At 41.8% G+C, this 23,447-nt stretch overlaps 1 long non-coding RNA gene across 1 annotated transcript; it reads left to right on the top strand.

Moving 5' to 3' along the window:
* Window positions 1–424: 424 nt before the first annotated feature.
* On the top strand, window positions 425–23,359 carry LOC146443536 (uncharacterized). Its single transcript, XR_014848127.1, has 6 exons — window positions 425–597; window positions 15,385–15,536; window positions 16,551–16,797; window positions 16,905–17,061; window positions 17,425–17,499; window positions 22,625–23,359. It is a non-coding gene; the product is annotated as an uncharacterized LOC146443536 (long non-coding RNA).
* Window positions 23,360–23,447: the final 88 nt, after the last annotated feature.

Below are 23,447 nucleotides of genomic sequence, written 5' to 3'. Positions count from 1 at the left end.
ACAGCTGCTCCTTTTCTCTGTTCCTGTGCACCTGAGGTGTCCATCAGTCAAGGGCAGTGATGTGCTATAGCTCCCAGGCTAGTGAATTATTGATGCTAAAGAGGGAAGATCTGGCTGCTCTCCCCTGCTCTGTTCCTTCCTCTTCAGGCTGCATAGTACCAGCTGTCCTCTCCACTGTCTCTAGGACTCATCTAACTGTACAGTGACCTGATTCAACTTGGCAGCACTAAATAATAAAATAATTCCGAAACAAAAACAAAGCATGGGGTTTTTGCTGCTTAGTAAGTTGAATTGGCTTTATTGTACAGATAGAGCACCAGAAGTTACACAAGAGAGGAGCTGAGGCTGTGGGAAAGGGGAAACAGACAAGGAAGGGGTAGAAAGTGGTGGAGCAGGATCTTTGCATCTTAAAGCAACCAGCTGGTGAATCCTCTCTGTTATACATCTGGCTATACTCATAGTATCTCAACACCTCTCTCTCTCCAGACTTCCTTACCCCATGCCCGTGAGGTGATGGTGTTCTGCTATTGCCATTTTAAAGGAGAAGGCACAGAGGCAATCAGTGGGTCTCTTGACATGGCAAGAAATTGAAGTCAGGTGAGTGACTAGAGGTGAGTGTCTGAATCACTGACCATTCTTCCTTGCTAGAAGGGGCAACTAATCTTTCATCCTCCCTCTTTATTTCTGCTCTTATATGGTAACTCTAGTTCTGCTTATGAGCACACAGGGGTATTTTAATACTGCACTGCAAAGGCAGAGTTTTGGTATCTTTCTCTTGTCCTTTTATCCATGAATTATTACAAATAATCTGCTAGCTAGGGGGTAGAATGAAGGTTGCCTTCCTTTGTTGCTGCCCTGCTGTAATCTCACTAGTTAGCTGCCAGAATTTTCTAATTTCTATGATAAATATGCTAGCACCTGGATTTCAAAGTGCAAAACCCTGTTGAGCATATTCATATCCAGGAGTGCTCCTAATTGGAGTTTTTATTAATTTTTTCTTTGTATTCAGGACTAGTAACATGAAAATACATTATGCTGTTTGAAAGCTTCAAGCTAATATCCACCAAAGATTAGCTTGATTCTACATAATAATCATATGGCACTTAAAAGTCACTGTGCAGACTGTACATGACACTCAGGGACATGTTTAAAAGCAGTGTAATCAGCTTCCAGTCTGGTCTTTCCCTTTTCATGCATTTAGAATAGTCAGACAGAAATATTGTACTTACTGGTCTTGCAGAGCTCACTTTTACTACCCACTTGTAAAATCTTTTAATGGCATGGTCCAAAGGCAAAAACCAGCCTGTATAACATCTTTAAAATGAAGTAACAGACTGGAGTGGAATACTGCTGAATGATGACATATTAACTGCATTTCAGATTAGTCCCAAATAATTTTTAATTGTCTACGTTTTGGTCAGTAACCTCGTCCACTTGTGGAGTTCATGCAGACGGATTGCACTTTCCTTGTTCATATTCTGGGAGTACTTTTGCAGTGTGGAATACTTGGTATCCACAATACAAGCTGTGCTATTTAGCTGTGATTAGTTACTTAAGTCATTTGTTATTATTTCCATTACCTAATTGGGAGAGAATAATTTATAATTAGCAGGGTGAGTTTGGCTTTCTGAATAAGGCAGTAATTTGTGGGATGGGATTTAGCAGGGAAGTGGAATTAGGACGTTTCCCCTTTCTTTAACTATACAGGTCTTGTCCCTAGAACCAATCCTAGAAAGTTAAATTATTCTTAATACTTTAGGAAGGGAATATCTTAATTTTAAATACTGTATTTTATTTAAAAAGGAATGCAGCTCTGCTCTTGATATTAATTGTGAGAAGTACTGTCAGTACAGTTTGGTTTATGTCAGAGTGTATCCAACATGTGCATTGTGTCTATTGTGTATTTGGATATCTTTGATCTGTGGGCTGTGACTCTTCAAGGCACCGGTCAGTTTGAACCTATAATCAGTGATAGAGCTGTAGGCAAAGGCTAAAGGTTTGGTACAGGATCCTAGTTAAAGCCACTCCTTGCTCTTAAGGTGGCTTTTTGGTGCTACCTTCTGTTCTGTGGCACATGTGGTGAAATGAATTAGGACTTTTGACAGTTAGGAGCCAGAAGCCTATTGCTAGTTCCACTTTTGGTAGGACTGGAAGTCTTTTCAAGGATACTTTTAATGTTAAAGTCAGGGCTGGTTGGAGACTTCAGCTTCTGCTGAATCTGTATAGGAATATTGTACTCTGTGCAGGACTAATATCTTTAACTCTGGACAAATCAATGCCATTATGTAGTTTTAAATATTATTTCAAGCTTCAATATTTAATTGATTTTAGTAAGTAATTCTTTGGCGTTTGAAAATTTAGTTCAATCTGTACTTGGCTTTCAAATTGCCTTTTGAACTCTGCCCAGTAGAGAGACTGAGCTTGAACTAAAAAGTGCCAGGACAGTGCATCGTGCCTCTCCCTGGCTGGTGATGAATGTGGGTGTTTTGAGTATTGCTTGGAGGGCAGTTTCAACCTCTGATGAGCTTATAGAGAAATGGTTAGATGTGCAATGAGTTCTCTTCAGGGGATGCTTGCTACTTTCATGGATTACACAGAAGCACTAGTATGATCTGGCTTCTGACTCAGATGTCTGCATTAAATACCTGCTGTTAGATGGAATAAATCAGATATTTTTATTTTTTGCAAGGTGGCAGTAGCACTAATGAGGATCAATTGCCTGAATTTTCAGCAATCTAGTCCTCTGGAATTTCCTTAGATTGTTTTTGTCAGTTATTGCTCTTCTTGTCAGTCATTTTAAATAACATTTTTATTCCTTTTGGCAAATATGGAAATACTGTGAAGATGGGAAAACTGGAGTGAAGGTAGGTTAGTTCATTCCAGCTTTGTTCAGGCTTGATCTAATTCTGAAGTAAATGCCTTTCCACAAAATGTTGGGTGGAGACATCCCAGATTTTGTAGCTCAGCCAGTCTGGCTATTTCTGTTGGAAAATTTTATTTCTTTTATACTTCTGTTCAGGTCAACTTTCTGTTTGTTTCTTCTTTCTGACACATGTACAAACGCACCTTGTTCCTATACATTTGATAGTTTTTCCAATAAGTTCAGTGAGTGTGAAAGTATTCAATAAGCAATGCTTTATCACCCTGCCTCACCCCCAAAAAAGAAATTGTAGTTGTGAAGGGGCTTGAACAGGAATTAAATCTTGTTTCTCTGAGGGTTGGTATTAACTCACAATTCATTAATCTGCAGCTCTGGCTCAGGCAGGCATTTTCATTGCTCTTTCTTCCTCCTTTTCCTACCTCCTCTTGGCTTCTTGTCCTTGTCTGGCTCTTTCTCCACTATGGTTGTGAGTATGACTACAGAATGTGTTGGACTGGGAAACTGTTCCAGATAGAAAAAATGATTATGATATTGGTGGTACAGATTGTATTTCAGCTGAGTCACTTCCTTAGGAGACTACACAAATGTTTGTGCTGGGAAGATGCTGTGAGAACCAGGATTGGAGGTGGAGTGGGAATGGCTTCAGCTGGCAAAAGCGTCATTGCTGCCAAAGCCTCAGTCCCAGGAAAGTGCTGTGACAGCAGAGGCAAACCTGATCAAGTGACCTGATACAGTGTTGGCAGTGGATGTGCTTGAAGCAGGGTTTTGGACTAGGTAAGCTCCAGAGGTCCCTTCCAACCTCAATTATTTTGTGGTTCTATGATTCAAACTTAAATCCTGTTTCAGGCATCCTTTGACTCTGTATTGCATTTGCACACATTTCATTCAGCACAAATACAAAGCTAAGATCAAAACTGTTTGACAGAGATAGAGGCCCTCTGGATATCTATGATGCTCAACATAGTGAAAGCCAGATCACATCCACCCAATTTTTATTTTTTTAAGAAGAACACTGTTGGAATTTTTCTTTATTATTTTCTGCCTTATCATAAGTAAGAACTGCCAACATGGCACTGTGTAGACTGTTGTATTTTAATGTGTTACAATTTGTTAATTGTAAATTATGTGAAAGCTGAAAGGGTGATATCTAGGTACAAACAGCAGATAACTGTACCTGCACCACTGTCAGAATTTCTGTGATAGCCATGCCTGTTTTTCCATAGCCAGTGAGAAAGCAGGCAGTGCCTTTGGTGGTACAGGACTATCCTTGAAAGCTCTCTATCATCACTCAGGATCAGGGCCACAGTGTATTGGTTGTAGGCTGCATAGTGATGTTGAATATAGACCTGTTTCCTTCTTCCTCGCTGTGATGCTGTTGCTGAGAGCCCTGCTCCTCTCCAGGGGCCTGGCCTCATGTGCAAAATGCAGAGGGAGCAAAAGAGAAGGTAGCCCCTGCTCTAGCTGCAGTAATGCAGGTATCACAGAGGGTGCTGAATCCACAGTTCCTATCCATCTGGCATGTCCCCCTGGTATTCCAGCTCTGCCAGCCCCCACTGCTTTTCAATGAGATGATATTAAAAAAGACCACAACATACTGCACAAGGAGATCCAAGGCCAAAGAGGACCACTTTGTCCAGGTCTCAGAGTGATATACTGTGCTTTTTCAGCAGCCTGCACAATATAAATTAAAAAACGCGTAACATTCTTTTTAGTATGCATGAAAGTATAAGCAGGAGACCTAATACTAGAATTTTTCTGTATTTGAGAATCAACTTCTACTATGCAAATTAAACTGGAATAAATCAGTTCCAAGCTGATGCAAATGTGTCCAAGTGGGTATTTGTAATAAATGGTGTAAGCAAACACAGCTCCTCTTGTTTGACTTCTAGAATGGGATTCATTGACATATTCAATGGCAAGAACAAATACTATGCAACACACGAGTCATGCCATTTTAAGGCAGATATATAAATTAATTAATGTAAGTTGTATTCCAGAATTGCTTCTCCACCACAGTAAAATGATTATCTAGATGACTAGCTGAGTTTTGCATGCTTACATTAAAGGCATGAAAGTTTTAGTGAGATGGATCTCATCCCCGGTTTACTACAGGTCTCCTTGTGCCCAGGTTTAACAGGGGATCTGAGTCTCATCCTAACACGATCATATTAACTCTATCTGTATCTAATCATACTGAAGAGAGGGACATGTGGTGAGGAGGGACAGAAGCATACCAATGTGTAGAGCCATGGCCACAGCCAGGCTAGGGGGACATCAGCCATGTAGGGGCTTCATGAAGGTTGTCACAACCTAGGGAGCAACCAGTCAGGGTGACGTGTGAGGGCATTCCAATGGCTGATGTTGCCCAGGCACAGTGCCTGCAGGTCCCTGGTGGCAACTAGGAGGAGTGTGAAAGGCAGGAAGAAGCACCACAGTACGATGGTCTGGGAGGGGGAGGAGGGGGAGGCTCCCAAATTTCCTTGACAGCTCTCCCTGCACTTCTTGCCAACAAGCATCACATATGGTACAGGAAGAGGCATGTAAGTTTCATTCCTTACGAGCTGAGAGCAAATTATTAGCTGCAGCATGTGAAGGATATTTTTGAGAAGCTACTTCAAAAAAGTTTAGTGGAGGGTCAAGAGCTCAGGGATCTAGTCTCAAGGGGAATTCTCTGGTGTCAGGCCTGATCCCAGCTGTGGTCTCAAGCCAGATGGCCCTTTTCTCCATGCCACCACAGCTGTTCATATCACCATAGGTCTGTCTGCATGGGGACACTGATGCCACTGAATTGTAATGTGTTCTGTATTATTTTGCTCTGTGGCTTGCTGCCTTATGTAGCTCTGCTGCTAGATATCCATGGTGGGAGATCATGTGTACTGACGAGCTCCTGTTGCCTCTGAGTGGAGTGAGCCAGGCTGTAGTCACAGCACCTCCACTTGCCAGTGACATCACTGGTGAGACAAATCAATCCTGAAGGAGAACTTGCTCTTTTAAAGGAAGGCAGGGAGTCATTGCACATTACAGGTTGGCATGATATGTACTGGTTATTTGAATTAGGGATGGCAAAGTACCGCATGCCCAGGCTTTATGAGTTTATTTGGGTATGGCTGACAGCTTGCTGTCTCCAGCTCTGTGCCTCACCCAGGATGTGCAAGGTACCTCTGAGTCAGCCGCAGCATCACCTTGATTTACATCATGGTTATGGTCTGGGGTATAGTGGGGCTGATTCATGTTGATTCATCGGCAGCTCCAATGTCTCTACAGTCTGTGCCAGACAGAAACCTGGGACATTATTTTTCTCCTGTCATCCTATCTAAGGTATTCCTACTTTTCACCACTCTTTGCCCTTAGGCAAACTTGACTATGGGGAGATTCACTGTTCTGCAGTGAATTGCTAGAAAGTCTTCCTTCTCCCCCACCCACCATTTCAAGGGACTTTCTTCAGTCTGCAGTTGCAGAAGAACAGTATCAGATGGGTCCTTGCTGTGCTGCCAACCTGTGCATGTCTGCAGGGAGCTGCTCCTTCGGTTCTTGATGGCCCACTGAGGCAAACATTTGGCAATTTTCTTTCCTTTGCAATTCTTTTCCCCTCACTCAGCTGGGTCCTAATCTGTTCTTGTCCCTTTTAACCTCATGCAGAACTGAAGAATATTATGACACAACATTAAAAATATTGCAAAATGTTCCTGCATCTTCTGCACAGCAGCTACGGACAAAGCTCACAAAATACTGTGTTATTATAAACTGCAGGGAAAAGTACTGCCTATTGTATACAGGCTGCTTCCTTTCTACTGTGAAAGCTCCTTTCTGACCCACTGATGTTCTTTACACAGACACCCTAAGCAGTTCTCTGCCTCACCCCACCACTTTCCTCCTTCACCTTTTGCTCAGCCTTTCATTCCCATCCCTGCTTCATCCTGCTGGCTCTGCCCCTGCAACTGTGTGCCAGCAAGTGGATTGAACCCTATCCCTGCAATGATCAAAGCTGAAGGGAACTTAATTTCTGAGGGTTATTTTTACTCCTGATGGCTGTAGCAGTGTAGTCAGCAGCACAGCCCCATCATCCAGTTATCAGGCAGTGCCTGGCAGAGAAAGTGGCTCTGGCTGGACAGGAATCTCTCTGGTGGCTTTGCCTTGATGAAGACAGTTTTGTGGAACTGCTCCTGCCTGACAGGGGCCTGTCAGAGGGGCTTCAGTTTAATAAGAGTGTGGCATCCAGAGGATCTGCTCACTGAGGCCTTGAAGATGTGGTGGGACAGGGTGAGAAGAATGGGAAGAAAGGTGGAAATGAGGGTATGAAAACTCTGTGCATCCAGACAAGATTGGGTGTGCTGTCAGAATGGGATAAGGTTGGAGGAGGCTTTACTGGAGAGGGAGAAAGCTGAGGATCAGATCAAGCAGAGGGGTGTTGAAGGGGAATGTCATCTTTTACTCAACAGGTATAGCCAGAAAAAGCTCAGACACACTTCTAAGCACACTGACTTTTCAGTGATATGGAGATGAGTTTATGTGCCTGAAAATCTGTCTGGTCTGCGCCCCCCCCGCCCCCCCCTTTAAATTTAATAAAAAATAAGACCTGTCCTGACAAATATTTCCTTGGTCATGTTCTGAGGCCATCACAGCTCTAAAAGACACATGAATACAGCCAGAAGTAGACAGAATGATGTGTGGGGAACTGGCAGTTGGTGGAAAAATTCAAAGGCAATTCTTCTTGCCAGCTTTCCCAAGGATATGTTAAAAACAGGCTTCCAACTTCCTTATGCAGTCTCTGCCCAGCAGTAGAGTCTACATTCTCTAGGCTCCCTACAGTTCAAACACGTTTAATGTCTAAAATGCTCCCCTCTCTGTTCTGTAGCTGAGTCCCTTTGGCTTTCTTCAAAATTAGCAAAGTTACCCAAATAGTAGATATGATGAGGATCAGTCCTTTTCTGTTACCTTTCTGCACGTTTCCCCCTGATCTTTACTGCCTCAAGCTAAATATGTCCACTGTACATGTCAGAGCTCTGTCCCTAGGCTTGCCATGGTCCAGACATTGTGTGGAGGAAGTCCCCCAGCCTATGGTAACACACAGCCTCTGTGGTTTTGGGTTTGTGAAGGGTAAGCAATAGTGTACAATTTCAGGGAGGATCACTGGTTTGCAATCTTTCCAGGAAATTGTAATGTTCACTTAGACACTATCCTTAGTCTGAATATGTTAAGCCCACTGGTGAAAAGATAGCCACAATTTAAGTTAATTGTACAGTTACTGGAAACAATAAGAGTTCTTTTTGTAGTCAGTCCTCCCACTCATGGCATCAGCTAGTTTTGTATCCCTGCTATCTCACACCACAAACCAGTGGGGAGAAAACAGTAATTCTTCACTCTTTTTTTTTTTAAGTGGAGGAGGCAAGGGAAGGACATTTTTGCATTCTGTGCAGCTTTATTCATCAGCAAGCTTGCATTTAACTGCAATTTTCAAGTGTCTCACAAAAGATTATCACATATCCTGAGAAATATCAGCAGTGAAACTGTCACTTTTTTGTGAAGAAAGAAAACAAGATGAAAACAAGTGAAATGGAGGGAATTGGTGTCAGGACTTTCTGTCTCTAGTTTTAGGCTTAGTTTGTTATAAACTGTTAAATGGGGAGGTGAGCTATGTTCAAAAGGCTTTTTGATAAAATGCCATCACATGGTAATGCTTCCATACTTTTCTCTCCCATTTACACCACAGGGTGTGGAATAGTTAATGAGGTAGCATTCTGTCTCACCAGTCCTTAAATCCAGAGAAAGTGAGGAAGAGAAATAGGCTGTTTGCTTCTGAAGTGCTAACAGCTGACTCTAAAGGAGGCTTGAGCTTGTGATTGATGGGAGAAAGCTCTTCTTCAAGTCTAAGGACACTGTCTTGGACTTTATGGACTTGGCCTCCAATGCTGGCAAGTTAGATACTGCTGTGCAAAGAACTTTTCCCTGGGTATTCAGAAGGAATTTTCAATAGCTCTGCATGTTTACTCCCCAAAGAAGGGGTTTCTATGTGCTTTCTGTGGACAAATGCTGGTGAAAGCAAATGCCAAACCATGGCACCACATAAGGGCCAACAGAACTGCTTAAAAAACCAGATTGTTCTACTTGCCTTTTTTCAGTCAGTCATCCTGATCCTTACAGAAACCTTCTTACAATTGCAGCACAAGCATTTGTATGACTTTGTGGGGAACTATATTGCAAAAATTGTATTTTTTTTTCCCAGGGGCTGTTTTTCATCTGGGTCAATTCCTTGATCTGGTTAACCATGCAGCCACACAAATATTTATGATGGCACAGTACAACAGATGATCTGGGAGAAATTGTGGGAGGGGGAGAAAGTGGGGACTGCTTTGTTGGTAATCATGTTCACTTAAAAGCTTACCAAACTGTAGCTTAAAGAATAAAGGAATAGCAGTGGGATGACACATCTGAGAAGGGAGTTGAGGCATGTGTGTAATTCTCCAGAAATGAAAACACAGCTTCAAATATCAAATCATGCCATTACAGGGGGTGAATATCAGCTGACATAGCCATTTCCAAATATTACAGTCTGCAGGCAGGGAGATTTTTCAGTATTTTAGTCACTCTGAAACTTCACTTTGAGTGAGCTGGGAAGCAGAAGATGCAGATGGTGGATCCAAACATCTGCAAAAGCAGTGATCTGCATGTAGATGACCCTTTGCTGCCCTGTGATCCACAAGTGAAATGCTATGTGAGATTATTTTGGATAAATATGCTGGTGTATCTCTGTGTATGTATGTGTACACAGATGGGCTCTTGCATGATGTTCTCTTGAAGGTGCTTGTTGTGAGTTTCTTTTGAATTGGTTTGTCACCAGAAAGAGAAAATTGCACACAGATTAATTTACCACTATTTTCTTAAGAAGCTGCGCTACTTGCAGCACTCCTCTGGGGCCTGCATGCTGCAATGGCACAATGTCCTGTGCAAATCCTCACAGAAAGATGATGTGGCTCCTTGTTCCATGTTGCTGGTGTTCAGCCTGATTTCTGTCTCTTGGCACTTGGGCTTGTGTGGCCTTGGGACAAGGGCCCTCTCTGTACCTGCCCACACCCACCAAAACTGACTTTGCTGGGCCTTTGATGGCCACTGACATTTGCTTCAATATGTCTGAGTTTTATGCCAAAATGTCCTCATTCTAAGTGCATTCAAGTGGAGAGCAGAGAAATTGAATAAATGTTGTTTTCTGCTTCCTGAGGCTCTAATGCATTTTATAAAACCCTTCAGAGATAATTCCCAATCCAGAAGGGAGCTCACAACATGCTTCACCATTATTGAGCTAAAGCAGTTGCCAAGTCTATTCAGAGCTTTACAGCTACATGTGTGCTGAAATGCTTTTCTGGACAGAGGTCCAAAATGCTGGGCTATGTCAATGCTGCAGTTTCAACTCCCAGTTTGTATCTGTTCTTTCTCTACAGGATCCAAGGTGTAACTTAGACACATCCAAGCTAATTTTGAACATGTTAACTTGGTTGCCTACAGCGATCTACTTAAGGGACCAAGGACTTGATAAAAAATGTCCTGATAAAAAATCAAGGTAAATTAGGCAGCACTGAACTCCATGGTGCTGCAGATTTATGACTGTCCCTGCTCCAACAGACAAAAGTTTAGTTCTTTTCATATGGTAAAGTATTTTGGGGGCTGTCATACCTTTACATTGTGATGGACTATGCTTCTTGAATACTACTGAGATAAGTATTCCCTGTTCACACCTGCCTTTTAAGAATTTCTCTACCCCATTATTGCATATAATATCATAGTTGTACACAAGGTAAGAGAAGGGTTTTCTGCTCTGTAGTCAGTGTTGTGGGAGGATGGACTATGCTCAAGTACTTTGATTCCAGACTAAATGCCAAGTCTGATTTAGCCTGGCATGTCTTGTGTTAGTGTTTCCAGGGACACATGAACCAGTTCCTTTCAGAAATGTTTTTTAATGAATGAAGTTCTGAATATCTCAGTGACACTTCATTATTCACTGCTACTTTATTTCAGTAGATGTTGTTTCAGTCAGTATCTCCCTAGCTTTTATGTGAATAATGTCATTATACCTTCACTTCTTCAGAGGCTCTCAGGATCAAAGATGCCAACTACACTGTGATCTTCATTAAAAGGGAAAGACAACAGGGAGAGGGCTGGCTCACACAGTGAAAAGATCTTTTAAAAATCTTTGTCTCATCAGATCATAGTAATGGAGCAATGACTCTCACTGGGTAATGGATGCAGGGTATGAAGCAGAACAGTGCTGGAATCAGACAATTTGGTAGTTTTCTTTTGTGCATGAGGAAGGTGCTTTCCAGATCATTATAAATTCTTTGTTGCCTCTGTATTTAACTACACTGTAGGAAACCTGATGGAATGAATGACCTTGGGAATAGGTTTACAGTTCCAGCTGCTGCAAATTTAAGGACAGGATTGTTGGCTTATAAAGCTATGAGTGAAAAAGAAGCAAAAATGTCTTAATTCCAGGACCAGAAATATGGACAACTTTTTAAGTACTAATTTTGCATACCTGCATAAGTATGTCAGGGCCCTGAGGGCACCCTCATTCTAACTACCCCTGCCTAGCCCTCTGGGGCTCCCCCCACCCTGCCTACAGCTGAGGATCCCACAGCAGCCCCCTGGGGCTGTTGGTCCCTGTCCCAGTGGTGCTTCAGCAGAGCCACTCTCCAGCTGCCTACAGCCCTGCTCAGCTGTGAGTGCCTGAAGCTGGGCCCCCCAAATGCCATGACCCCATCCCCACAGAGTTGCCCAGTGCCTGGGTCTGGGGCTGTCTTGGGCTCCCCAGTGCCTCCCCAGCAGCCCTGTTTTGCCATCTGTCATGGGAAGACCCCAGCCCTTGCAGGGCCCTGACAGTCAGGTTGTTTTTGCTGGAATTCAGCCAGCACCTCTCTGAGGGCTTTTTTCCTGGTGCTTTCTCAGACATGTGAATACATCTGAGCTGACTAAAAATATTCTTATCTATTATTCAATAATCTCTTCATCTTTCACCTTGCTGCTGGGTTGCTTTGTAAAACTTTAACAATAAGCTCATTTGATTGAAGTGGAGATAAGGAGTCAGCTCTTATGTCTGGATTTTTGCTGGAGAATTATTTGTGAAACCCACATGTATTTGGGCTGTCTGCCTGTTTCAAGACGTGTAGACACTACCATAGGTAGTGATGTAAGGAGCAGGTGCCTGTTTGTTTCCACACATATTTCAAGTATGTAACATAAGACAAACATGTTCTTTAACCTTTATTTAAAAATATCTATTGCAAAAGCACTGAGCTCAACTCTAATACCCAGGAATAGCAAATGAGATATTCACCAACATGAAGCAATGCTCTAAACAGAGTATTTCCATCACTGTATTTTTTTTATTTGAATGATTCTTTATCATCAGAATACTTGGTGAATGTATTTGATAATGTTGTCTTAAAGAGTTTATGACAGCCACATGTTTGAAGCTGGAAGAGGGGGAGGAGAAAAGGGAGGGTTACTGATGTGAAAAGATATTGCAGACCGCAACAACCCCCTTCCCCTCTTATCCTGTGTTAGCTATTACAACATGGTTCTGGTTTTGGAAATATGTGGTTTCTTTTTTTGTTCCTGAAAAAAAGGAAAGGGAATACATTTTTCAACATCATTGTGAGAAGCAGCTGTCTTTGCCCAGCCTGCACGACATGCACATGCACTATGTGCAGGTGGTGTGAGAAAGTCTGTTTCATGACATTGCTTGTTCAGGAGTGGTAAGGGCAGCCTAACTCTGATGCAGACCATGGCAGTGTGTATGCTCTGAAACACTTGTCCTATCTACCTCAGAAAACTTCACTGCAAAATATCTGAATGGTTGCCCTGGTACAGACTGGTGGATATCTGTCACCTTCTGCTGCTTTTGCCACCAATGTGATAGGTGTGATGGCAGTGGCTTCTCCGTGCTTGCTGAAGAATCGCTTTGACTTGAGCTATCCCTCCAGGTCTCCTGTGTGAGCAGAACTGAAAAATAAACTATCTATTTTCTCAGGACTTCCTGGAATCACAGTCCTAAAGAAAAGGAGGGTTAAAAGCATTTTTTAAAAAAGACTTGTTAATTAAAAGTGAATTAAAAATATCTTATTAAACATCTTTGGCCTTAACTATACTGAGAAAATATACTGATCTAGTCTATAACTTGCATAAACCACAGTTGTGTTTAATACTGTGGGAGTATGCCACAAATTTCTGCCCTTGCTCATTCCAAGGACAAAATGAAATTTAGCATTGGGATAGTTAGAAAACATTTTACCTCATACATTTTAACACTGCATTTTCCCTGTGTAGTGTTGAGCTTAGTTATTCTAATTTTATCTTCAGTAATGTGTTTCTAATTTTATTGTTGTGGCTGTTGTTTCCTCAGGGTATTTGGAAATGAGATTCAGCATTTTAAAAAGTGCTTAAATGTGACAGACTTCTAATAATGAAATCAATGAAAAGAATATTTCTAACTATAAATCCTGAATACTTTGTCACTAATACATGAAAAGTTTCTACTGTTTGTTGAGTACTGAGTTTTCCATTCCTGGTGCATTTAACTACTTCTTTGTCCTGGGGATACTCTGCACACATCTGGCAATCTCCATTCAGAAGGGCCAGTTGACCTATGGTTTTCCACCAAAGTATATGTCAGATGTGGCAGAACAAACAAGAAACCTTTCAAAACAAGAGGGCTGTGTAGCAGTGAAGTGTTATGGCATTGTGACCAAGAAGCTGGTTTAATTTGGAAGCAACAGCAGACATTTCCTGTGAGATAGATGCAATTTTTCTTTCCTTTATCTGGAAAATTTGGCTTACTCCAGATCTGGAAGGAAGCATGTATATGGCCAGGCAAGACTCAGGGACTTTCCAACAGTGGTTCTTCTTCATCTGTGTGCAAAGGTGACCCGTATCTTGAATGTGTGCATTCTCAGGAGATGGGTTTTCTTCTGGGGAAACTCTTCTCCGTGTTTCCTTGTTTATGGCAGTTTGTCTGCTCTACCCTATATCTCCCCAGCATTTTTCTGTGAACCATCGAGGGCATCTGGAGGTAGAAGGAAAGCCCCAGACCAAGAACTTTGGGATGGCCAGTACTCACTTTCCCTTATGGCCCTAGCATCACCAGAGAAGAATGAGCAAAGGTGTCAGTGGGTCCTGCACTTGCAGATGTCTTGATTCACGTATCTGCAGGTTACTCAAACAGGATAATGTGTTCAAAAAAGAATTGTTTTGCTGGGTCTTGTTTTCCAAATATCAGCCCAGAGCAAGTTTTCACAGCTGATATACAATGGCCTGATAGAAATATTTATGGTAGAAATTCTGCCAGCTCTTTAATGCCAGCAACACCCTGGGCACTTAGTCACTGGGAAACTTTGTTGTCAAAATGACTCTTTCTTTCGCAAATGGCAATATGTTTGGGGAATGTTGCTTGGTGCTTCTAAGAGTAAAGGCTCCATGCTGATTGGTGGTTAGCCAAGCCCACAGGTCCTGGGTGCCAGTGTCCCCATGCAGCTCTGCCAAGACCAATAAGGGTGGCTGCTCCTGGCGCACTTTTCACATTCAGGTGGGTTCACAGAGGGTGTGGGACCTGCTCCCCAGCAGCTACACTCACTGTCTGCTGCAGAGCTGCAGTGGCAGCTCTTCTGTGGCTCGAGGCAGCAATGGTCCTGTTGGTATGTGGGACACATGCTGCCTGTCACTCCTCATGTTGCTTGGAAAGAAAGCAGCATGTGCCCTAAGCCAGGACATGCAGCACATCCCAGCTAGGGCTTGCCATGGCTGGCTACCACATCATGCCTGCCTGGAGAGAGGACTTCTCTATCTAAATAGGCTAAATAGACAATGATGTCTTTATTAGGATATTTTTGATGGAAACACACCCATGAAGCACCAGGGCCTTATGGCTTCCTAAATTCTTTTGACTACCCTGTGTGTGACTGTGGGGGATTTTCTTCTTTTTGATCCTGGTTTGATTTCCCAGACTTGGAGCACTCCTGGTAAAGAACACCAAATATGTAAAATTATATCCTGTCTCTAGAGTGGTGTTACTGAGTACCATTCAGTGCCCTTGTAGAAATGATGTTATGACATGGCAAGTCCATGGCAGGGGGCTTTGCCTTTGGGGAACTGCTGGATAACCTTTCCCTGCACATGCCCTCAGGGGATACTTAGAAACAGTGGTCTAACATGTTGCTATGGACAGAAGCTACCTAGAATTTGAATAAAAAGGCCAATGTATTTGCTGAATTATTCTTGGGAATACAACAGCTTGTACAGTAATATATTTGTTATCATTGGCCTGATTTATCAGCAAGTTATATTCAGCACATACTCAATATATAAAAACCATGAAAAATAATGTTGTGATCTAAGACCACTGAGCTTTAGCTTGTGTGGTACATTGCCTGCTTTCAGTTAGGCTCAATTCAATGAAAATTAGTGCCAGTTGTGTTTCATTAGTGCACCGAAAAGAGAGCTGTGTTTTTGTTTTCCAGAAAGTTGCTGAATCACATCACTGTGCAGAATGTATTCCTCAAATGGCCTTTCTCTAATGATGGAAAAAAAAAAGCAAGCAAAAAAAAAGCAGTGGCAAAACTGTATTAAAAGTCGACTGATGAAACATATTATATAGGTTACTTGAGGAAAAGTAATAGCATATTTTTATTTTATTATATTTTGCATGCTGCATTGCCTTGGAATTGAAGGGCATATAGTGTTCCTTTTCTGTTTTACTGCTGCATGGCTTGTGCTTAACTATTTATGTTGCAATGCTATGACCTGCTCTTGCTCCCCAGGAGACACACACTAAAGTATTATTGGACCTTATTGCGTGGGGGGGAAGCTCTTAGTACACTTTTTTATGAATAAATATTGCATGCTTTATACCCATCCTTAGACTTTTACCAAAATGTAAGTCATCTGATGCACACTCTGGTGGCCAGTCTTTCTGCAAGAACAACTCACAGGTGCAACATGGTAAATTATGCATGTGTGTTTGCCATGTATTGTGCACCATTTTTAATTACTGATTGTTATTTGTAAATTGAGAACACACATATTGCTTGGTCAAGCCCTGAACAGGTGTTTTTCAGTTGGTAGTCTTTTGGTCTCTAAGACTGAAACTGCATTGGTTTATAAACCCATAGTTTCTGTTAGACTCTCTTTTTGGTCACACCTCCCCATATGTTTAAAAAACTAAAGAATAAGAAAAAGAAAACAATCTTATCCTCTGTTTTGTTGGACTACACTAAACACAGTAAAGCAGAGGCTCTTGGTGTGTATTTGTGTCATGCTCAGCAAATACAAATCTGTCTAGGATGAGCCTTCTGGGCTTTACAGACATGCAAATACAGACATGCAAACGACCAGGTTTTTGGTATTTCAATACAGGTATACATGGGTTAAAGACTTAGAAATTTTTGTGTATGCACATGTGAATTCGAATACACATAATATTCAGTTCAGTCACATAGCCTCTACTGACAAAAACTAACTATGACATTTCTGTATATTCTGTCTTCTGAATGAGGCTTTAGTATTGGCTTTGCTTAATACAGCTTCTCTTATGTTGTCCATGACATGGTTAGCCTTTGTCTAGTTACTCTTTTTGTTCCAGAGGAAATGCCAGGCTTTTCTGACTGCATCTTTCCTTTTCTTCTAGTCAGTGCTCTATTACTTTGGCTGTAGGTGCTGGAAGATGAAATTCTGCTCAACTCCCAGGCAAGCAAGTCTCCATGCTGCAATGTGCAGAGGAGAGGCTGAAGTGCTGTGACACCCCAGTGACTGGGGGAAACACTGAGGAAATTCCTGACTCCCTGTAGGGCACCAAGTGTGAACACCAAGAAGAGGGAAGGAGGAATATGGTAGGTGTGGACCTGCAGCTCTCTTGCACATGCCCTGAGTGTCAGGTCTGGTGCTGCTCCCCCTCATTGCAGGGCAACTGCTCTGGCCCTTGCATAGGGCTCTGCTTCCTGAGATGTTTTCCTCCTTTACCTTTCTCTCTCCTTTCTCTCAGGATTGTCACTTAGGGTTGAAAACTCTTCTCACTCAGGAAAAGAAGGCAGCCTGCTCCCTCTATAGGCTTCCCTGGTTGCTGCTTTCATGAACCGGGCATCCAGGGAATCAGAGCAGCATCCAGGCTTTGAAGACAGTAAAAAATGCTGAAGTGAGATGTATGTTGCATTTCTTTTAAATTTAGAAATGGTTTTTGTGTGTGTACATGTGTGTGAATATGTGCATGTGTGTATATATATGCCCACACATGTTCTGTTACACCTGTGTATAAAGCTGCTTTTCCTGCAAAAGTCACGTATGGAGCTGTTTTATTGTTTAGTTTTAACCTTTTTATAGAATGAGTGCATGATGGTTTTGTGTGAGCTTTCTGTTTGTTAATGGTTTATGAAAACAACGTCCTGACAGCATCCTACCCTTATTAATGGAAAAGACACCATCTGAGCCAGCAGTTCCATGAATTCAGGCATGCTTCCTCCCCAGTTCCCTCTATCCCAACTGCTTTTCTCTCCTCTCTCTCCCAGGACCCTGCCTCCTCATTTGCAGCTGGACTCCCAGCACCCTGCCTCCTCAGCACTGTGGTTTCTGGCATCATTCTGGTAAGAAAAGCAACCTGTATTAAAAATGATTCTGTAAACAAAAAAGACTATTTGTAATTTAGATCAACTCAGTGACCTGATTTGCAGCACAAACTCAACAACAGTTGCAGAGAAGCATGAGTGTGAAGAAGCAGCCGGTGGCAAGGCAGGGATGGGAGACAGACGTTCCCGAGCTGTCCTTCAGCTCAAGTCCCCCTTTTGTGAAAGTGCAGCTGCCAACCCTGGTTTGCTCTGGCACAGGTATCAAAGGGAATTCCCCTGCACTGCCTGAAGTAACACTTTAGGGAAAAACTGACACATTGGTGAGTTATATATTAACCATTATGGAGAATGGCAGAGTAACAAGGCAGTGAGTTACTGATAAAAAAAAATAGCAACATTTCCATTATGCAGAGCACTGGTAATAGCTCCTAGGAAAAAACTGCCCAGCTCTTTCCACTAAATTATACTGTTTTCAATTCTTCCATACTTTCTGAAATGTGAATACATTGTTCAGATGTTTTCAATGCTAAATAAATGCCTCTGGCTGTTTCTTGTGGGTAGCTGAAGGCAGAAGGCAGGAAATGTTTTAGCTAAAATGATGCAGCCATTTCCAAGGAAGTGTCAAAAGAGCAGCATACAAGATTTTAGGAGTTACAGAAAAAAATAATCATAGCAGTCATTCAGCACTGTGCTCAGTTTTCCTTCCCAAGGTCTGACCTTGCTCTGTGTTCAGCATTATCAGAGATCTGCTGCAATGAAGTTTATGTACTTATGTTTCTTAGGACACAAATTAATTGCTCTAACTTAAGTTTAAAAGCAGAACCTTGCCAGAGATGACAAATATGAGTATTATATATCACCAGTTAAATGACTAATGTTTTATTTGTCTTTGAAGTTTCTGGTGAAAGCTGATGCATAATGGTGAAAGAAAAAATAATTTAAGTTACATAACACCTCACATATGGAATTGATAATGCTCTTTTTTTATATGGAATACATTGCTCTTCAGTAGCTATATACACATATATATCTATAATGAAGATTATTTCATTTGATGTTCAATATGTTCTGTGCCCGTATTCAGGAGATTCAGGAGATTTAAACTTTTTGACCGAAGATGAGATTTTTTTATAGAAGATCCTTATTTTGGTCGATATATTCCTCTACTTAATGAAAAGAACCCTGTCCATGTTTCAAGTCAATTGTTTGGTTTCCAAGAGACATTTTTTTGACCTTTAAAACCACAAAAAAGATCCTTGCTTTAGACCAAATACCATCTTTTTTAATTGAAAAAGAAACACCCCTCCCCTTTTTTTTCCCAAAGCACTTCTCATTTCAGTAGTGGTATATTTCCTTAAAGTTGTATGTTTGGAATTGAATTGCACAGAATTTATGTAGCCAAGGTTTTAAGTACTCTTACATAATGAATAATATAACCAAAATCCCTGAGGTCTTTTTATCAGGAACTCAGCTAGACAGGCACTTAGAGAGGCCCTTTTTCCACTCCCAACACTATGGGAAGCATACTTGGCACTTGACAAGGTAAAATAAAAAAGGGATTCAGAGAACAAAAGGCTGGTAATAAATCCTAATGCAGACAGGAGAGTTGAGGGTAGGCCATGTTCAGGGCAGGATGCTGCTCAAATGTATTTGGGAAGGGAAGTACTGGCAGGGATTTCTTCTCCACCCCTTAGAGCTGCTCTTTAGATGGGTCAGGGTTGTCCTGAGATGTGGAGAGTGCATCTCTTTTCATCCTACCCTGACCTCTTCAAGAAAACAGAGGCATGAGTAAGAGAAAGGATGAATGATTTTACTTAAATAGGTGGTGCTGGCTGCTGAGGAGACAACCTGTGACAGAGGAGAAGACTGGTGAAAGGCAAAAAGGGGTAGCCAGGATTAGGTCAAAAAGAAAGGCTAAGCAAAACTGGAGAGAGAAACATTTAGACACAGACTTAGCCCAGGGATGAGTGATGCAGAGTTTCTACAGGATTGATAGAATCCAGGACACAAGTGTACTTAGGAATAGTGTGGTTGTTGGTTGGATGCAAGGGCACTGTATGTATACTAGCATTGCAGATACTGATCATGTTTAAGCTGGTGCCAGAGGTCTGCCACACACACCAATTTGGAATTGCTGCCAGTTTTCTGAGTACAGTGTGTTCAGATGATTATTACGAGTCTGCAGCAAAAAGCGTGCAAGTTATTCTTGTGTCTGATATTCAGACTTCAAGAAAATGGGGAAGAAATGTAGGTCTTTTATGTGACAATTTTCATCAGTCTCATCAGAAATAAAAAAAAACCAACCTTTTTTCTTGCCCATAAATTAAAGTCCTGTTGTGATGAAAACACAACATCAATTTCCACTTGTTGGAAATGTTTTGTGTACAGGCTTTGGCAACATTGTTTCTCCTCAGAGGAAGAAGGCTGTAAGACAATCCAGAATTACCTTTCAGATGGTTTTGCCATCATGCTGCTCTATTGCACCACCAGGGCATTGCAAAGAACCTGGGGAGCTCCACAATGTGGAGCTCCCCAAACCTAGCAAGGCTTGGGAGTGGCATATTTGTTACTGTGAGCATGGCCTCATCCTCAAAGGAAGACGAGCATTAGCAAACTGAAGATGATGGCAAGTTGGGAGGAGTTGATATAAATTTAATTTCAGCAACAATTAGGGATCAATTAAAAACTAAAATTCATTATTGTGATCGTCCCCTTTGCCAGTTCTATGCGTAAGTGTTCTTTTTTATTTCAGCAGAGGCAATCATGACAAAAATCAGGACAAACCAATTTCTCATGTATGTGCCAAAGCAATGTCAGAAAGTGGTGTTCAGAGCAGTTGGTATGGCTATTAGGGCTGCTCAGTGGGGTCATGAAGATCATGCTTTGGGAGGCAGGCACCTGTGACTGCAGGGCAGAGGAGAGAGCTGCCAGTAGCTGCCAGCAGCCAGCTCTGGTGTCACTTATGCAAAGCATGACCAAAACAATGCCACTTCTGAATACAAAATTCCCCTATTTCTTTCTTGCTTTAATGAGAAGAGCTCTGCAGATGTGGGGACAGGGACAAAAGTAGCCAGTATTTCCTCTCTTTCTACATGCTAGTCAGCCCTGTTCATGGGGCACTGGCTCATCCCTCTGGCTGCTGAACTGAGAAAAGAAAATGCTCTTCTTCCAAGTAACTAATGAATCATCCCTTTTAGTACATAGCATGCATGACTGCATTGTTAAAAGCAGTCTTAATCACTCACTGAGAAAAATGTTATTGATCATTTCTCCCTTTTAGTTGTTAAGTGGAAGCTTTGGGAGTTGTGACTCACAGCCTGTGTGCTGTGGCAAGCCCAAAAAGACTTTAGTAGATTTTTAGCTAATTATAGGAGCCCCCTGCATCTTATTTCTCACGTCTTCCTAGTATAGCTATAATCTGGAAAAAATGGGAGATTTCTCAGTTTTATACAATTCTAGAAATCAGTGTTTTGCAGGTGGGTTTGGGCTAAACTTTACACCAAAATTCAAAGAAGAGAAGGAGTTTTCGTAGGCATCTGAGTTGTAGCAGGGAATAGGGCAAAACAGCTCCTGGGCTGGAGGAAATCCACCCCTCATTTTCCATTTAGCCCTGTAGTGGTGTTGGGCATGCTGTGCATACAGCAGTTCACCCTGGTTTATGAACATAGATGTGTCACAGAACGGTGGAATAAGGAAAAAAAAGTAGTAAAAGTGAATTTGAAAGTTCCTGGCAGCTTCCTGGAAAGAGAATGAATGTGTCTGAGGTAAGAAATAAATTCTGTTATTTACTTGGAATTGCCAAAGGCAGAGAGCAGATACTTAGTAGGCAGGGGTAAGAGGTATAAAAAGGCACCCAAGTAGTGATTGATTAGGTAATGATATTAAAACCACACGCATTACAAGACTTCATTGTGTTTGACTGTTGCTGGGAGCCAAGGTGATGTAAAATAATGTATGATAATAGTTTCCTTTCAGACTCTTTGCCTAGCACCGGATAAGTAGCTTTTTTTTCTTGGGCTGTTGTTGGGAAAAGTATTGCCATCAGCAGTAGTTGTTAGAAATATTCTTTGATATGTGGAGAGGAAATGGGATTTATTTTGAGACAGAATCTTGCCCCGCAGGTGTGTTGCTTAATGTATGTGGTCACTTGACAGAAGCATGCTGCCATGGGGATCAGCCCCTTGGATCTATCCATCAGCTCAGGTCTCAGGGAATGACACAAACTGTTGTAGAGGAAGCAGATGTTCCCAGTGCTATCACAAAGAAAGAACAGACAAGAAGACATTTGAGAAGAAGAGCATGCTAAAGACCCTAGCAAAAGTGTGTTTGGTGTGTTCAGGGGAGGATTCAGTGACAGCAGAGATTTAGAGTGAGCCTGGCTAGAGGATAGCTCTGGAGAAAAGCCGAAAAGCTCCAGAGGCCTTCTTAGGCATCACAAGCTGTTGACAGGGGTTCAGGTTTTGTGTGATAACCCTACAGATGCAGAGGAATGTAACTTGTGGAGCTGAAATCCCAGCCATCTCTGGGTGGGGACTAAAGGGCCCTAAAAGATCAGTGAGAAGCAAATTGTATCTGTACAAAATTCTAGCCTTTACATAGTTTTGTCTTGGTAGGAAATAGCCTGGGCCTTGGCAGTTGAAAGTGCACAGACCTGCTATAATCATCTGTAACAGTTTTTGGAATGCAGAGATAGTTATAGTAGCCAGCACCTGCTCTTTGTGAGTAGCAAACATCAGGAGACCAACATCTTTAATAAGAAACAGCAACTTGAACTTCTGACTGCAACTTCAGTTTAAAGTCTCTTTAATACTCTCAAAATATATTCCAGTTTAATAACCTCATTCAGCATCAATTTTTCCTCGGATCTGAGAGCACCTTTTAATATCTGCTGTTTCTTACATTGAAAAAGAGTACTTAAACATCAAAGAAACCTTTAGAAATGTAAGCTTCTTGGATCACTTCAGTAAATTGCTTATTGCAACTAATTGCCCATCACTTCATAAAACCCTTTCTGTTTTATGGCTCTTCCTTGAAAAGCCCCATTGAGGCTGAGATAACTCCGTATCTAGTATCACAATATTTAAAGTATAAGACTGTGACCCTCAATGTTTTTTTTCCCTTCCTTCTCCTGCGTATTTCTAAGACACAGGTCTCCTTGTGAAACCTCAGAACCAGGCCATTGCATTGTACATCTGGAGGATTCCCACTGATTCCCACACTCAGCCACATCTATGGTTATGGTCTCATGCACATCTCTGGCAGGAACATCCACATGCTATCCACCTTTCCATGTCAACAGAGCCCCAAGCTGTGTTTCTACCTAACAGGAAGACCAATCCTTAATGGGAATCAAAAGTCAGGATCACCAAAAAAGCCCTGCTCAGTCATGAACCATGTGTAATGGTTCTTCTCTTTCTTTAGTGTAGACTGGAATATTGATTTCAAAACCTCACTGAGGTCAGGTCCCACTGTGTGCAAGAGAGCCAAAAGTCCAACATTCAGTATTGGGAGATTTCTTTGAATGTCTTGAAATGAAACACTGAATGCCTACTCCTTTCTTTTTCTTCCTTGGGCCAGGTAATAAAACAGATTTCCTGTACAGATTGCTGTGGACATCATATTGCTGGGTAGCATAGAAAAGATGTAGCAGTAGATGACCCTCACTTCCTTCCTAAAGACAAATGACATTTTTACCCTCATATTTTTGCAACTATACTGCCTGAGTCTGGGAATACACTACACAAGCTTAAAAAGTTTAGATTTTTATACTAATTAGTGTTGCCAATTGTCTACCAAAAAAAGGGCTTCATATTTACGATGGGAAATATCTATATTGAATCAGAAATGTCTATCGTGAATAAAATGCCCTAACTTTGAAGAGTACACTTTATTTTCCATTTCTTGCTCATCTAAATCACCTGGCAAACTCATCAAGAGATTTTGGTGCACGAAACACATATTCTGGC

The sequence above is a fragment of the Lichenostomus cassidix genome, chromosome 1Aa (genome assembly GCF_008360975.1).
Source record: "Lichenostomus cassidix isolate B80296 chromosome 1Aa, HeHo_3.0, whole genome shotgun sequence".
Lineage (NCBI taxonomy): Eukaryota > Metazoa > Chordata > Aves > Passeriformes > Meliphagidae > Lichenostomus > Lichenostomus cassidix.
Note: the sequence above shows the minus strand (reverse complement) of the source record. Positions and strands in the feature narration are given on the sequence as shown.